Source organism: Bactrocera oleae, chromosome 4, assembly GCF_042242935.1.
Source record: "Bactrocera oleae isolate idBacOlea1 chromosome 4, idBacOlea1, whole genome shotgun sequence".
NCBI lineage: Eukaryota > Metazoa > Arthropoda > Insecta > Diptera > Tephritidae > Bactrocera > Bactrocera oleae.
In genome coordinates, this window is record NC_091538.1 from 59,576,379 (window position 1) to 59,595,116 (window position 18,738).

At 35.4% G+C, this 18,738-nt stretch overlaps 2 protein-coding genes across 5 annotated transcripts in view; one reads left to right on the forward strand and one right to left on the reverse strand.

Moving 5' to 3' along the window:
* The window catches only part of NaCP60E (Na channel protein 60E), a 252,197-nt gene that overhangs the window by 170,623 nt on the left and 62,836 nt on the right, over positions 1-18,738 (forward strand). The gene's annotated exons all lie outside the window — the stretch shown is intronic.
* The window catches only part of Tpc2 (Thiamine pyrophosphate carrier protein 2), a 120,783-nt gene that overhangs the window by 74,725 nt on the left and 27,320 nt on the right, over positions 1-18,738 (reverse strand). The window contains exon 2 of one of the 2 annotated variants that reach the window (XM_070108279.1): positions 16,138-16,385. The exons of the other annotated variant lie outside the window; for it this stretch is intronic. The gene's annotated coding sequence lies outside the window, so the exon portion shown is untranslated. The remainder of the gene's footprint in view (positions 1-16,137; positions 16,386-18,738) is intronic. 2 annotated transcript variants of the gene reach the window in all.

Sequence of the window (18,738 nt, forward strand, 5' to 3'; positions counted from 1 at the left end):
TTTTAATTAATAATATTATTCTTTAAGTTTCCAATAATTCTCAAAATTTCGAATAAGCAACTGAATAATTTTTAGCTTTTACAGTGTGTTTCTATTATATTTCGTTCCTCTAGTAAAATTAAGTCAGCCAACTTGTAGTTTGTATGAATGTTGAAGAAATATTTTGCGCCGTTATTTGTATAAAAAGAAGAATAAACGCTTAATTCGGCTGCACCGAAGCTATAATACTCTTCACAGTTACATTTCTTATAGCATAAAATGATATAAAAATATATTTATTTTGATATTGATCGGCCAGTTTGTATGACAGCTATAGGCTATAGTTGTCCGATCTGAACAATATGTTCGGAGATGGTAGCGTTGTCTTGGCCAATAATCTATGCCAAATTTTGTGCAGATATCTTGTCAAATAAACAATTTTTCCATAGAAGGGCTAGGTTTTGATCATTCACCTATACATATATACAAATATGTATGCGAGTAAACACATACATATATGGTATATACGCTTTGTACTGTCATACTGTCATTTACAGTGCAACAACTCCAACTATTCTCACACACACATATATACGCATATACTATATATTTGTATATGCTAAGCAGACATCAGCACAACAGACATCATGGCAGCATACGAGTGACATCAAAAATAGAGATCAAGTGGCTGCAGGAACAACAGCAATGCCAACAAACAACTCAATGCGCTTACTATGACACATACGTATGTGTGTGTTTAGGTATATATGTATGAATGTGTATGTATTTGTGCGCGCTGCAGCACATATTAGCTATCAAGCACACTTAGCCACTGTGAACAGGATATAACTTAGGATATAAAATGAAGCTTAAAATGTGAAGCATTTGTTGTGGCTCTTTGTTGTTTGTTGTTATTGCTGCAGCTACTGTTATAGCTGACGTGGAGCAAGTAGCCTTAGAAACGCAATAATGCCATGAAATGAATTACATGAAAACTAGCTTAGCCAAATGGTAACCGGGAGTTGTTTGTTGTATACATATACATAAATACGGTTAGATCTATATATAAGCAAGTGCAAAAATATGTGAATATACAAATATATTTAAAAATGTACAGATAACAGGGTGTTGCCAGTCGTAGATTAAAATTATTAATGATTAAAGAGATGCCATATACTAAAAACTGTTCCTAAGTATTTATTAGTTTTAGTTAGAAAACAGCAAAATATATACTAAAATATTATTTATTATTTTACTTTTATTCAATAGTGGTTTTATTAACAAATCCAAAAAAATTGTGTGGCAACCTTGATATCTCATTATATAAATTTTTACTGAACTTAGTAGGGATGAAAACGGCCTGAATTTGGTTGGAGGAAAGAGATAAACTATGGAAAAAATTAAGAGAGAAAAAAGTCAAAAGCTTAGGCATAATATATTTGTCCGTCGTATCGATAAATCATCTATTTAAAAACCAAGTTCAATTGTCGTGGATACAAGTAAAAGAAGCTAAATCTATCATTTTCCTCCAATGAACATCTTCGAACACTTTAAAGACTTTAAAATTACATTTAATTTTAAATCAAATTAAATTTAAAATATTTTTTATTTTTGCTCTATTTAGACAGAAATGTTACTGAAGGTACCTTTTTGTACTACTTCCTAAAAAGTACATAAGTCAACTTAAACTAAATTAGGTATTTTGACTTGCTGTAAAAGTCTATGTAAAGCCTTTAGCTTGGTTTTATCGTAATTTGAGACTTTCATTTTTAATTAATTGTTTGAGATAAAGCACAAAGTCAAGTCTAGAATAACTTGCTAATAATAAAGCAAATACTTAAGCAACTTTTATAAATTGCTACAGATATTTATAAATCAATGTATGTATATATGCTATCTGATATTTGTCAGCATGATAACATAAATTATCGGAATGATATTTAGTATAGAAATAACACAGGCCTACAAAAGACTTTTGGTGCCGTTAATTCTATAGCATAATTTGGTTTATTAGCCCGAAAGATGTCGTGTGACGCTGTCAAAAACTTGAAGCTACATTCTGGTTTGTATGGATCGATAATAACCTAAAAAAATTTTTTTGTAATGACATTATAATCAATAAACTTCTGCTAAAAGACCTCGACCATGTACAGATTACGTACCATCTTTTATAAGTCTGTTGATTTTTTTGTGTCAACAGCAAAGGCTCTTTTTTCCCAGGTGCTTAAATGAATTTATTAGAGATCTTGATATTTTAAAAGCACGAGCTGTGCTACCTAGTACTAAAAAAGGAATATTGGGATCGTGAAAAATAATTTCTTCTTTGTCAAAACTTGAATCTGTAAACAAAGAGAAATACTCAGAGTATCAATGGGTTATATTTAGCTGACCATACATCTTTGACCGGAAAAGTCCGGATTCCCAGTTAAGCGTCCCGGGCTTAGAAATTAAAAAAATAAAGAACGAAGAAGAATTGTATAAAATTGTATTGCTCTCTCACCTATTATATGTCGCGATTTTCAGTGAATTATAATATGGAAAAAATCGATGATTAAAAAAAACCGTCCCGGATTTTGCCGGGACAAATATGATCACCTAAGGTTATATGTAACGATTTCGAGAGGTCAACTTTCCATCAGGTCAACTACATGGGTACACTAATGTGTATCCAGAAAAATTGGCCTTTGAGAAATATTATAACATGACAGCTGGCAAACGAAATGTAACGAGTAAAAACATTCTTTGGTTTATGAAGATAAGGTTGTTTACCTCCATACCACATCAAATTGTGACTTATGAAGTGATAAAAGTAAAGTAAAGCAATCGATAAAATTGGTTCGTGTTTTGTATGTAGTTCAAGAAAGTTTCCGGCTTTAATCCTTATGCTAGTAACCAACTTTACCGACGTCTTTTAGCAACCACGATCTGAGTATTATTATTATTTTGTTTATTTTACTAAAAATTAATAGTCAGTGGCAATTTAAAGAAAAGAAAAAAACTACAAAGTAGAATAAAAAAAAAATTTAAAAAATAATAAAAAATTAACTCACAAATAGCTTTCTCTTAAGTTAAAAAACGACTATTTGAGAGCTAAAAATGAATTATTGAATTTTTTTAAACTATTCACACAAATACACCGCGGTGGGTACCCGGGTACCCGGTTACTAACATAAGGGTTAAGTAATGAAAAAGTAAAAGCTGGTATTTTGACCCTTACGGAATCTCGAAAACTACATGTAGCATTAAAAAACTAGGTATACTTTTAGCGGTACCGAACTCGTTGTAGAACTGTGTAACTTGCAACATATTTTTTTGATTACTGAAGTAATATGAAAAATAGCGCGTGGAATTTATTGAAGGATTGAACTGATATTTTTAACTATATATGATTACCCAGCTTTTTTTTTAATCATATTTTCAAAATTTCAATGAGGTATTTCAATTAAAAAGTAACTATTATAAGTTGAAGAAATTTTGACTGATTTCTTAACTAATTTTTTTCGGCATTCGTTACTCAAAGGGCTGTCAATTGCTAGCAGTTAAAACAAAAATGGATTGTAAAATGTTGGCTTCTATAAGAACTAATCGACGTTGGAAACCTTTTTTAAATTATTTTCAGCATTCAATGAGGAACCACAACCTTATGTGAAGCACCCTTTAAAAGTAATTATGTGTGTATTTATAAATCCACAACCAGTTTACTCCTATAATCAGCATTTGTGCATCAAACAAATACAATGCAAGTCATCAAAGTCAGAGTCAGTGACTGAGTGAATGTAGGAAAAATATCACATATCAGGCAATTTCTGAGATTTTTCAGCTTTTAATACAACATTTGAGTAAATGGAGCTAAAGGCCGCAATTAAGAGAACATGCAATTTTCTTTCGTTACTTTTAGTATTATATTGACACCTTCAGAGACACCTTTCAAAACTAAAAACAAAATTGTGTCTTTCTCTCTCTCTGACCACCTTGAAATACAGATTCTCCAAAAAACTTAAAAAAAATCAGATCCCACTCATACCCAGCGCAGATTCGTAATAAGTTCCTTGTGCAAACACAGCTACCGCCGAGCGCTTGACGCATATCACCAGCCACGTGACCAGCGGCAACAGTGGAAGCAATTAAACTGACAGGAAGCGCTTTAACGCTTGCGAATGGAAATAAAGGCGAAGCCACAAGTGGCTGAAATGGTTAATCAGCTTTAGAGTAATGAAATTTTCAAGTGGCATTCGCACTCGTAACTCTCTGCGAACTATTGTTTTATGCTTTGGCGCCTTCTTTTTAGCGCTGTGCGTTAAACGCTGTAATAACATTAACGCCTGCTTACATCCACTCTTAACGATGTAACTGCTATTTATAGCGAAATTTACACATATAGTGCAAATGGCTTTATATGTTAGTGTGTCGCTACTATAAGTTTCTAGGTGGAACTTAATAAGCAACAACTGGCATTACAATTATTTTTTAAATCAAATTATTATATTACGCTGGATTCGTGTTGAGCTATAAACTCGAGTTTAAGCCTATGCTTAGTAACAGCTCTTATCTCTTCTCATCAGCAACAAAATTCCATCAGAAGTTAATATACTTGTAGTATTAAAAATATGCTTTGATTGAGCTATCAACTCGAATTTAAGGTAGTGTGTTTAAAAAATGTTGTCATGTTTTCTCATTGTTCAGGAACTTGTCAGTTAATCATGTTTATTTATAAGATGTATATATACGATAATAAACATTCAAGAGAGTCAATAGTACTACCCAGATTAATGGGGTTGCATCTCTCTCTTAAGACGAGTTAAAAAAATGTATTGTATATAGAATGTAGAATCTCGTCTTTCAAAAACACATACTATACATATATCGATACCAATCAGCTCGGGTATGTGGCTACTTAGTGGCAAATTGATTTTTTTGGACAACTTAAAGCATTGTAAGCCCTTTATTTTACGCCTGAATTCTATGAGTCTGGGAACCAGATAACATGGTCCTTGGTATCCACCAATATTTGAGAGACAAGCAGTGAAAAAGAATTATAAAAAAAAGAGTTATACTAACCTGATCGTATTTTAAAGCGACTTAATATCTAATTTTGATACTTTATCTAGTCGCTTGAACTGCGAAGCTTCTAGAAATCTAAGATTTAGATATGCTGGACAGAATCAGAGGAGATATTCCAATGTCTCGCACATGCCTTCTTCTCTGTCCGTTCTGCATGTGTCATCTGTGACCTGTTATTAGGCCAACAACCATCCTGCAGTTCTTTCGAGACCGTGTAAGTAAATGCATGCGTTTTTTTTCTTCGACGCTCTTGTATATGAGTCTGTCAGCCTTAATTGCCGCTTGGCTATCGACGATATATTGATATTCTTTCTGTTGTTTCCTGCGTTAGCTATCTAAGCCACTTTCCTGACGGCAAAGATTTCTTATTCTGATTTGAAAAAAAGAGATTTTGTAGTCGCTAATATCGGACGCTTTCAAACAGCCATCGCTTTTCCTATTCGATTTGAACGGCCCACAATGCAGCCTGCGATTCTGAGGCTTTACTTTTACTTGATTAAAAACAAGCTTATTCGAAAAAATGCAAAGCGTTTTTTTTTTCATCTACATATTATTTCAGAATAACAGTAATAAAAAAAAGCAGTAAGAAAACGCTTACCGATTTAAGAAAAAAAAGAGTTATTTTGTCGTGAGAATTTTTGATTAAAAATTAGTGTTTTTTTCGATATTAGGTCAATATAAGGAGAAAAAATAAATCTTTTAAATAAAAAAAATAATGCATTTGAGATATAAGCAGGTTTGCTTAAACCAAATTTCGTGAAAGAAAGGATTTTTTTTCCAAGATAAAAATAAAGAACCCAAAAACTTGATTATTTGAAATTTTCACATAAATTTTAAGGTTATGCAAAAAAAGTCTGTACACAAAAGTTATAGATGATTTTATTACTTGCAACATCGTCATATAACTTTTTTCTATAGGACTCGTGGTTTTGCCGAAAATCGAGATAATCCTTTTTAACCCTTAAAAACTTAACCACGCCCTTCCCCCTCATTTTCCCCACCTAAGATCACCCGTATATTTTATTTTCCTTCAATGCTTGTTATTTTATCTTTCGTTTCGATGGATTTCGTTCTACAATGATTACTTTTGTTTTCAAACATTTTCTACCCTGGTCTTTTGGACTTAAACCCTCTGAAGTGTATACACACAAATAAATACAGTAAAGATATTACAAAACTTAAGTACAACATTTATGTCACCCACTACTTAATACAAACACATACACACATGCATATGAGTCACAAGTAGCATAATCATAGAGCAATTTGTCTTGCGGCATAACAATCTCATAATGCAACAAGGCAATGATAGCGAATCAGCAGAAATGATCACGAAAAGCAAGCAATCAGCCTCCAAAGGCAAACTCGAAAAACATACAAGTATAAACGTAGCAAAAAGCAAAAAAATATTTGCAATAGGAACTTATGTTTCCGCAATATACCGTGATCACAGCGATTTCCGCTCAAAACAACATTGCCTTAGATGCGTGTGGGCACTTGAGTGCCCTTATGCGAATGAGTCTAGCGAAATAGAGTTTAATGCGACTGCTATCATTTTAAAAACATTAACAACAGCAACAACAATAGCAGCAGCCGCAATAACTGCAGTGACTGAAAGCCGCAGGCAAAACATGAGCGTAATGTTACGCAGGCAATCAGAGGCAAATGCATATGGCCAGAGGTATGTGTGTGTGTGTTGTAGGAAGTTGCACTCGAGTGTGACTGCAGCAGGTAAATGACGAAACAGCTGAAGAGATAAAAGAATAATGCCCGCACTTGAATGCTGTTGCAAGTGGCAGGGAAAGATTGTGAACAGCAAAGAAACTAGGCGACGGGGCGGTAGAGAGGCTGCAAAGTAGAGTAGTGGCAGACTGTTCGAGGCGCAGAAGGACAAAATGTACTGCAGCGGAATGCATTAGCACAATTTCTGTTTTTTGCAGCTATTTCTATTTATTTTTTTTTTTTACTTTTTTCGCTCTTTTTTACACTACTAAAGTAGAGTGCCGAATGCAGTCACTACTGCAGTTGTCGTAAAACGTGTTACGCCACACTTGCCCGCTTTTGTTTATTTTCCTTGTCACTTCGCCGTGATGCACAACCTTTGCTATGAAAGTCGTAAAATAAAATGAAATGAGCAATAGCGGCAACGGCAAACATGCTAAGCGCTTAAGCATCCACAAAGCAAATGGCCAAATGGCCAGCTGGAAAATGTCGAAATCACAAAATTGCCAGCTTAAAGTGCAAAAATACCGCGACCGTTAGTCACAACGTTATATCGTTTTATCTTCACTCATTTGCAGATGCATTTTTGTTGGTGTTACCATACCGTGCTAACTAACGGTTAGCCAACACGCAGCGTTAAACCTAGTGTCTGTCTATCTGTTCGCTTGCAACAGCATTGGGAACAATTGTATTGCATTGTTGTTGTTGGAATTGCAGCACTTTCACTTTTTGTGACATTTTGTCGACAAATTCACTTGGTTCTTTTGCCATCATTTGCCACCAGCAATAATATTATTATGTTGACGGTTGACAGAGGGAGTAAAATTGAGTGTCTTCAGTAGTAGCAGAAAAAAATAAAATTTTATTTGATTTTTGCAGTTAAAAGAGACATTGAGTTTTATGCGATTTTTGTCAAAATAATATTGTTGCTATTCATAAAAATGTTATGTTTTTGGTCACTTGGTTTTTATTAAATTAATAAAGATAGGTGGAACAGAGATGTACGAGATAAAAGCAACAAAAAATTTTATTCTGCTATACAGATAGATGTGGTGCCGTTAACTAACGGTATCCAAATTCGAATACCCATAAAGTGCCGATATCTCTATTTCAGCCACTTCTCTTACTACCTGTTATTTCTTTATAGGATTGAAGAGGAGAGGGCAGCAAAAACGCTTTCAGTAGCATTAGTCTTTTAAGGCATAGCATTTTACCCGAATTGGAACTCTCAGGTTGTAGTCACAGGCTTAAAGCGTATATATTTCCAACAATTCTAAAAATTACGAACAATCCTGATGAGCCTCTTTGGGCTCGCCAACATCCAGAAAAAGTTACTAACAGGTATATTGTGATTGCCGAAGAAATTATTATCATATATATTTTTTTTTTAAACCGAAGTTTAAGTTAACGCTACCAACAATTTTAAGCACAAGATGGGAGTTCATAGAAAACCGTTAATCAGAGAACCTTTCCGCTACAATTAAGAGCTCATACTTGCAGCCTTTGTTAGAGGTGTCTATCAGATAATTTTTCGGAGTACCAAGCGAAAAAAAGTTTCGGTTTATTGAACCCCTACAAGAAGAAAAATCATCCAAGATTCCAAATGCCAAATACCATCATGAAGCTATCACTCAAAGAGATTTTGGTGACAGATTCAAAAGAAGTCCCCGCAAAAACGTGTGCTAGTAATCAATAAAGAGAGTACACCCGGATTATTCTCTATATTGTAGAATTGGGAAGGAATTAGTCTCGAGGACATACCATTAGAATACAATTGGGTATTAATTAGTTCAAAAAGAATCGACCAGCAAACATTTAAAAAAAAATTAAATTTCTCCGTTTTTCGAAGTTAGCGTCTAAAATATAAATATTCGACTTCAAAATTGAGCTGATTGAATCATTTAATATTAATTGTCGCACCCACTCAATTTATTGGTGTATAGCATTTTTTTTATATGACAAATGCCAAAAGAGTTGAAAGTCGAATCTTCGAAAAAATATTAAAGTTTTATATATAAAACACTACTAGCACAACTTTTGAAAATTAGTCTCCTAAAAGAAATATTGGTTTGGTACGAAAAAAAGGCGATTTTTCCGTAGTGTAATTGGAATCCATCAATTGGAATTACATATAATATAATATTTGTATACATACCTACAAACAAGTGTACATTAGGGTGGGTAAAAAAACCCAGGGTTCTAAACGAAGGTGTTTATTAACCAATTTTTCAGAGTACTAAGGTTTTTTTACTCACCTTAGTGTACATACATAGTTCACATGCCACAAAAACTAAAGAAATAAAAATGTAAACGAGCACAGAATAATTATTATACAAAATGACATATTCATACAAACACAGAAACTTAACACGCCAAGTATGTAACTAATTAACATTTTCTTATTGAAACTAGCGACGGTGTAGCAAAGCTGGACGCTGCGAGCACCAGACCTTTAAGTTTGGCACATTATATGTACCACCACTGCTCTGATTCGGCAAGCTAGTCGAAAAAAAAAACTAGTTGAAATTCTAGAAATTCCTAACTGAAATAAAATTAGGCAATAAAAACTAGTTTACAACAAGAAATTCAGAATAGAACTAGTAGCAAAAAATACCAGACTTATACCAATTACGAAACAGTTTTTACGTCTCCAGAATTGAAATTTAGAATATTTATAATTGTATTTAGTAAAAAAGGGTTTAGTTTATTTCTGTACCTCTATTTTTTCTGTATCCTACCAAAACTAATAGTTTTGCATCTGATTTAACCAAAATATATACATACATAAATTGAATCAGATTTTGTTTTCAATTTTGAGTATGGGACTGGAGTATTTCTGATCAAAATTAAACATATCATATGACAACACTATAAAAAACAATAATTTTGCTTGCTTTTCTGGAAAAAGATAGTAGGTAACTACTTGTAGTGGTCAGCTGCATGCTAGGCTTTAGGTATTTTGCAACTAGTTAAGTTTCCCACTGGGTTGTAACGGTTATTGCGTTTGTGTGTAGCATGAATTTGAGCACGCAAATTTTTGAGATATGCAACTCGTGTTTTTAATTGTGTGAGCAAAGTGAATGGCATAAATGGAACAGAACGAAAATGCCAAAAATGTAAATATTTTATGCACCTCTTGTTTGATGGTGAGGCAGTGTTGCCACTTTGGTACAATTTGAAACGACTTGTCAACTAACTTCTTACAAAGCACTTGTGCTTGTTTAGTAGAAGTTCAACAAAAATCTAATCCTAAACATAAATCATTTATACAATGAAATGGTGTAAGGTCATCGATGATGAGTAGCTAGTCGAATAATCCGACCAAGTATATAGGCTCGCGCAACTTCGTTCTGGATACTGTAGCAGGTTAAACTCCTACCTATCCAGAATAGACCCTGACACACTAAACACATGCCCTGCATGCAATGAGTCTCCGCATGACACTAACCACCTCTTTGCATGCCCAACAAACCCCACTCATCTAACACCCCTTTCCCTATGGTCCGACCCCGTCGAAACAGCTCGTTTCCTGGGCCTACCGTTAGATGACCTCGACGACAACGAATCTAGAATTTATCACCCAAACGGGGATTAGATAATCGTTATAACAACAACAACAACAACAACCAAGTATATAGACATAGATTAGATCTTTATCTATATATGTATTAAATATATATCATTAAAATCATATTGTCAACTATTGATTTGTTAGGTTAGGTTATACTGGTTGGCTGTCACGTCCTGTACAATGCCAGATGGCGGTTCAGTTTAATTCGAACTAAAGTATTCGTCATATTTCAGCTGGTCCTCTAAACTACAATGCTCCTAGATATCTAAGACAAGTTCTGGATATGGCTGGACAGAAGCAGAGGAGGTGTTTCCGTGCCCCTCTCATGCCTACTTCCCTGCCATTTTTGCATGTATCGTCGTTACTTATGCCTATCCGGCTGGCATGTGAGGTCAGTAAGTTGTGACCTGTCACTAGGCCAACAGTCATCCTGCAGTCTTTTCGAGACCGTTTGAGCAAAAATCATGCGTGTTTTCCTTCGGTACCGTTGCACATGATCCTGGCGATCTTGCATGCCCTTAGAGCATATCATTTCAACCTGATCATTCTATCAGTCCTTTCGTAGCTTTCATGGCGTATAATTTTAACGACTTGCGTATTTTCTGAACACTCAACAGTTCTCGTTTCTCGGAATCTCCTTGAGACCAGGAAGCATATATGCAGCCGCTTTCGTGCAGTAACATCTACTGTTTCACTGCTTCTGACATTCTATGACAAGGTAAACTGATTGATGCTTTAATTGCCGCTTGATTATCGAAGTACTGTTTTGCTTAGTCACGTGAGAATAAAACTCCTAAATTAGTACCATTTTTTTGAGGTTGGAAAAGGCATTTTTTACATACAATATAAAATGCCGAAGAACCGTTACTTTTTTATGGAATAACTTTTTTGCTGCCAAAAGTTTCTCAAACAAAATTCGATACAAAAATGTATTTTAAGTGGCAACGCTGTCGCTTTTCGCCCTTCAGGTGTCGTGAAAGCTATAGAAAGGGGTTAGTTACCTTGCGCCAAATACACAATTCTAGACAATTTAAACACCCATTTTTAAGTACCGTTTTATGTTTAATGTTTTGCGCAGAAAATGCAAAAGAAAAAGTAACGGTAAAGAAAAGTAAGTGCAAAGCGAGCACGTCGCCCACTGCGTGACTGGCAATTAAAATTATATACATATTAACGAGCGCTGAATAAGATGCAAACTACCAACCGCACCGCACAATTCCCCCCACCTTTTTGGGCAAAAAGAAAATATGCGAGTTACAAATATGCAGTGAATTTATATGCAAATTATATAATTAATTATGCTAATTACTTTGCATGTACGTCCACATGCCAGCAAAAAGTTGTAAGAGTGGCAAAAGTAACAGTAGTAACAGTGGCAGCAGCAGCAGCAACAACAGCGGCGGCGACACTAGCTGGCAACATGTTGCTAATAGCAACGCTGCGGTGCACCCAATCAACGTATCGTGCGACGGCGGCACCTTGCGGCAGTTGCACCAACCATGGCAAAAACAAAAGCCACTCGTTAGGCAAACAATAAAAACAACAGCAACAACACAATCGGAAATTATTTGCCGTCAGGTGGCAAAAGCGGGATTGCCAGCCACCACTCATTTATAAATAGCGGGGCAAAAGAGGCGTAAGTTGCTGCTGGGGAGGGTTGTTAGTAAAGGGTTACGGTAAATTTGCTATACTGCATTACACACTACTTTGCTGGGATTCTAAATAAAACTCATTTATTTTAGTGCAATGCATTTGTGACCAACTTGTTGGCTCCTTGGTGCACATGCCACGCAGCACACTAACATACGCATATGCACCTCTTATTGAAATGTATGTGTGTGTGTGTGTGTGTGCGTGTATGCATTTGCATATGATCATCAAGGGCGTTAATAAATCATAGTTAAGTAGCAGTTGTGGCAGAAGTGGGTTAATGCAAACAATTTACTGGCGAAACTTTGGAGAAAAATAACGGTGCTGTACGCGCGTGTATGTATGCATTTATGTATTCTAGATGTCGCTAGATTCTTAATAGCATACAATATGGATATGCTTATAGTTAGCTGAGTGCATAAATTAGTTGCTTATTTGGCAAATGGACTGCGCGAGCATTGCTTAATTTACTAAAAATACAATACGCCCGAAAGTATACAACACATAGGGACATTCATTTGCGAAATATTTAGCAATTCTGACTTTTTATAAGGGCTTGATTTGATTTTGGCAATTATAGTAGGATGTCTTAAGAAAGACAATGACACAACAGAAGTAGTCTACTCTAATAATTTGTATATGCTCCAGTCCCGAAATACACTGTGATGCTACAATAGCGACATCTGCCGGAAACTTTTTTGATTTTCTATGCCACGCTTCTCAAAATGGAAAGAAGCTTCATGTGAATATTCTTAGCTTTATATTTAATTAATTGTGAATCTAAAAAAATCGATATTTATTGCTTATATATCGAATGTACATAATGTACATAAATACCATATATTTGAGAATATTCTCCGAACATTTGAAGTTGATTTGGCAAATATTTTCGCAGATATGAGCGTACGTATTTATAAAAATTGTTCAACAATTTAGTGTAATCGACTCCCAAAATTTTAAACGCGTTTTTCTCGAAACGCTGTTTTCAGAGTCGGGGAGGAAAATACGACCTTCTTAGACACATATTTTTGCTTGGTAATGATCGAAGAAATAAGATTTTTGGTAATAATTTCGTTTTTCGAACCATTCGATCATTACTAATAAAACATTTTTTGGTTTTTACATTTGAGATAATTTTAAGTATAAATCTTCCACACCGCCTGACACCTTTTTTCGGAGGTACCCTTGGAGATCGGCTACGGTATTAAGGGAATTAAATTGATTAAATTCTGTACATGGAGATATTTTTTAATATTTATTTAATAAAAAGTCTCTTCAAAAAAAATTTACAAAAATCGCGGTTTTTCTGACTTCCAAGTATATATAACCGCTTAATACTTATTTTATACATACATGACTGCTCGGAGAAACCTAAAGTGGCAGCGTGGTTCCGAATCTTAATCGTATCATCTACTTCAGGATTAATTTGTATCGTGTTGATAAAATTAGTTGCCAACGTCTACTCCGAGGAACTTTCCACTATGATTTTAAATTGTAATACTTGTAGGCAAAATTTTAGACATTTAAATAGATTTTATTATATGTGAAACAGCGTACTCGTGATTATAAACAGTCAATTAAATTGCTTCGTCTGCTAAACCTTATTTAAAATTTTTAGGGCTTTTTACGAGCTTTTAAGAGAAGAGGTTTCGCTAAACAGATATAACTTGGAGTGTCGCTTACTCCTCCTGTCTAGGAGTAAAGAAAACGTATCTAACCAAACCACAAGTATCAATACTTGTTTCGGATGCCTGAAAACCAATATACTCGTAGAGCAGGGTTAGTAACAAAAAACTTTGCCGCCGTAGGTATTGAATCAGTCTTGAATATGATTTTTAAGCATTAGGTAATTAATTAAGCATTAATACTAAGACACAAATAAGAAAGGCAGCATTTAAAATTTTTTTTCTTTAAATAAAAAAACACATATGTTAACGTAACCATAACAGTTAGACATATGATGTCGCGTTATATTTTGTAGATAAATATATGTTCTGCAAAGTCGTAGTACATTACGACTATTATTATCGTATATTGATATCGATTTACCTAAGTACTATAGATTTGGTTCAGAACTGGGCAGAATGACATAAAACTATTATTGTATGCACTGAAAAGGAGCACCGTTTTTTATTTGTAGAGCGCTTAGCAGCGCCTTCTGGCGACTGTTAATTTGAAAAGAAAATGTATAACTTTGCATTAAAATTTTAACAGCTCAAAATGGAAAGAAGCATATGAATATTGTATGTAAAAGAAAAGCATATCGGGATATGGAAATTTTCTATTCTTTTGATTTTATATCGGCTAGCATTGGAAGGTGTTATCTTTAGAAATTAAAATATATATGGTATTAATAAGTATAATTTCCTTTAGAGAACTTGTTTCGGCCATTGGTGCACCATTTGTTCCAATACCTGCCGAGATAAAATCACAAGAATAGAAATTTGAACAATTCAAAGTTGTAGACTGACTATTTTTTAATAACCATTAACAATTTTATTACTTTTGGGTACCACTGTGTTTAACATTTCAATTAAATGAAAACTGTGACACATCAACAAAATCATCACGGACATTTTCAACTTCCAGTTGGCACGTCAAAGCAGCGAGTACCATAGAATTTTCCAACCGGAGCACATACGCTTTTAATTTCCGTTAAAACGCGCCCCACGTTTCGGCCATTACCAGCTGGGCCACAGCATTTTATGGCACAAACAAGCGCGGAAGGTCATAATTTATGTGACTGTTGTCAAAAATCATATTTTTTTTAAACTGCCACCCACGCAAACTTCACTGCTGAGCTGACGAGCTGACGAGAACAGCACAACCCACGGTGATGGAATTATAAAAATATGTACGAGTACGTGTGTGTGTTTTTGTACAGATTAAACCTAGCTTACACATTGTTGCAGCTAGTGCGAAGAGTGAGTAGTTGAAAAAGTTGCATGGCACAATGTCGTTGTGACTGCATGCCACGTCAAGCGGTATCCTGTGGTCAATTTAGACGCTTGTAGGCGGAAGATTGGGAGATGTGGGTGTGCGGGAATTTTTCTGGTGGCTATGTGGTGGCGGGTCCTGCTATTGCATGTTACATGCTATTAACAGCATGGTGCAGCATATAACAACAACATCAACATAAACACAACCACAACGATATGGGTGGCATTAGCAACAAAGAAAATTCGAAATAAATACATCAACAGCTAAAATGTCAAAAGCCACGGCATGTTCATTATGATTTGTGGTTGAGGCGACACGCCAACCAGCAAAATGCCAAAATATTTCACATTTGGCGCAAAGAAATGGATTTAGCAACAGAAATGGCAGGAAATGCCAGTGTTAGTTGGCATAAGCGTCATGCCAATATTTATGCGCCGCCACTCGCTCAACACACAACGCGATCGATGCAGTGGCAACAACAACAACAGTTGTAGTAACCAACAGTGCCGCTGCCACAAACCAATCGCACGCACCGACCACAAATACAAAAGCACCAAATATAACGGCCCTAATGCGGCGGGCGCGTTTTTTTGGTTTGTTGTTTTGAGCGTTTGGTATTATGTCCGCACATTATCCATTCACCACTTTGGTATGTAAATTTGTACATATGTATGTATGCGTTGGTGAGCCTGGCAATGCCATGGAAATTATTGATATCAACTTAAGCACGCAATTCGACGCAATTCTACGCTACAATTGTTATTCGACGTTGTTTTGTTGCTGTTGTTGCTATTCTTTGCTTTTGTTGTTGCTTTTGTTCCAGCTTACGCGTTAACCGCAATTATTCTCATTATCAGCGAATTGCTGATATTGTGTAATTGCACTGTGGCAACGCCAAAATGTGCATAAATACAAAATGCTGTTGCACAGTGTAGGTGAAATCGCTTGGCAATCGCATTTTTTGGTGGCAAAAATTGCAATTTTATTATAATTCATTGCTTTTAAAATGGTTAAAATTTTAGATGAATTGGTAAGGATTGGTGATGGGTTGTACATAGGTATGTCTTAGCAAATACAATTTAAGAATAATATCCAAAATATTTAAAATCCATTAGATTAACAAATAAATAATATAATATACAAATATATATTTAATGTTAATGAAGTACGTTAACCTCTGCTGCAACTTCACAGCTGCATTTCTTATAGCATACCTGCATTTTGAACGGTCAATTTGTATAGCAGCTATATGCTATAGTGTTCCGATCTATACAATATGTTCGAAGATTGTAGCGCTGCCTTGAACAATAATCTAAGCTAAATTCCGTTGAAACAGGCGGACAAACGGATCCGACCAAATGGACTTAACTCTTTACGCTGACCATTTATATATACTTTATAGACTTTCCGATGTTTCCTTCTTGTTGTTATACACTTCGTGGCAAATATAGCTGAATATAGCCTGTATAGGATATACACGTTTAAAAAAGGTTTAGTTGTTTGAACCCGTAGTTAAAATCGAAGTTTTTTACAGAGCTTGCAAAAATCAGTATAAATCAAAAAACATCAAAAAATATCAAAAAAAAAATATCAAAAAACAAAAAAGGTTGGCTGCAGGCGAAAATTAGATGATCTCCCAATTTATATAAGTAAATTTAATCGTCGTACAAGTTTTAATATAAAATATGAATTCAATGCTCTTTATTATACGACGGCAGTTTGTTTTCTGAATATCTTCAAAATATGACTCGGTGACGGCGGTTAACATCTTAATTCGAATCAAATTTCTGGTGGGCGAGTGAATTTTTCACATTTGGAAACCAAAAACATATTTATGCTAGAAGAGCAAAGTGGATCGCTGTTTTTTCTGAGCCCTAGTCGGTAACCGTCTCTCTCTCTTTCTGTGCCCTTTTACAATACAGCCTATGAATGTTAGAAAACGGTGGATAACTGACACTTCCTGACTAATACGACAGTCTTCGCCGTCTTCGGAGCAGGTTCCTTGTTCTGTCGTGTGTACCGTTGGACCCATATTACCCTAAGACCGAATTATCGAAAATTAACTATCCAATTATAAAGATCTTTTAACATGTCAATACCATTCTACTAGCATATTGTGGTTTGTCTTTTGCTCCAAATAAGGCATCACTCTCGGCGATTACCTCTTTATACTGAGAAAATGTCCATCAAGCGTGCATTCTCATGGGAAAAAGTTGAAGGGAGCCTTACGTCGATTGTAGAAGCAATAACCAATTGACCGTTATCTAACTACTTTGTGCTAAAAGCAGCTTTTGAGCTCTTTCAAAAAACAGTGATTCAGTGACACAAAAACTACTTTTAATCACAATATCAGAACTTTCATCACTCAAAGTACTATAACTCACTAACGAATTACCCGTCCCAGCTGTTTATATACGTGTATTTTGAATACAAGGTCCAATAACAGAACATATGAACTCAATTCTACTGTCGCCCTCTTATTGAAACGAAATAAACTTTTCATTCTAGCAGCTACATGAGATGAAATGCAAATAAAAAGTTTCGAAAGCGCAAAAGTTGTTCAACAACATCCAGTTGCAATGCGTTAGCAGTTTCACTTTCATTTACTGCTTCAGACATACGGTTTGTAGATGGGTATGTGTGTGGGCTTGTGCTACCTTAAATATTTTGTGCGGCAATGCGATTTGTTGTGTCGCCTGCATTGCGATAATTATACGAGTAATTTAACACATTTGCACAGATGTATGTGCAGCGGCACGCATGAATTGCAAACGCTTCGATGCCAAAGGAGCCACGCTCAGGCTCAGCTAACTATGTAAATGGCGCTCAACTCAGCGACTCAGGTTGATTATCTCTTCGCTTTTCGTATGCGATGAAAGTTGTTGTTGGCCGCCATGTGTTTTAATTCGTATATTTACATTTGCAACCAACACACAGAGACATACACACACATATGAACAAACGAGTGCTTACGAAGTCTGTTAATGCCACTGCATAATTTGCCATTCAATTTTCGTAATTCATTATTTTGTTTTGTAACTTTTTTCTCATTTTTCTTCTCCCCGCACACTTTCGCCACTCTCTCGCTTTGGGCCGCTTTACAACGACATTTGTCGCTCAGCCATGTGGCGGCGTTAAAAGCCGGAAGCTGTCAGGCAAAAGCTTCCATTTCCGTTACGCCGCTGTTGCATGCGCTACAATGTGTCACATAACGCCGTCCATGTGTTGCGTAATCTTTTTACTCTCTCTCTCCCGCCTCTTTTATGCTCTGATTTCGATAAAAGTTTTATACAGCTTGAATGTTAGTTGTTTTATTGCGGATACGCAGTTTTTAAAAGTAATTAAATTGTAGTTAACGCCCGACACTGTTTTAAATGCTCGGCTTGAGTCGACGTGTTTATGCATACGAAGTGCTGCAACGAGCGTGCTCAGCCAAAAGCTGTGCTGATTGCTATGTGAAAAGCGAAAGTTTGCGGATTTGCATAAATACGAGCGCATATAAATAAAAGTAGGACAATTTTAAAATGGCGGAAATTTTACAAATGAAAAAAAAAAACTGTTGATTGCCTTATAAATTTTACTCAAAAAGCAATTAGTTGATATTTTATCACTTATTTAGAAATGATCCATGGAACTACTAGCTTTTAGCATGGTTTACATGGTCGCAATAATGGTGTCCTAAGTCCCCACTGTCCCATTGGCATTCAAGCGGTGAGTCTAAAATTTTGGTGGACGCAACTTATCAAAGTTGCAAGGAGGAAGATGAGGTGGAGATATATAGACACTTTCTCCCCCACTGTCCAACTTTCACCAGA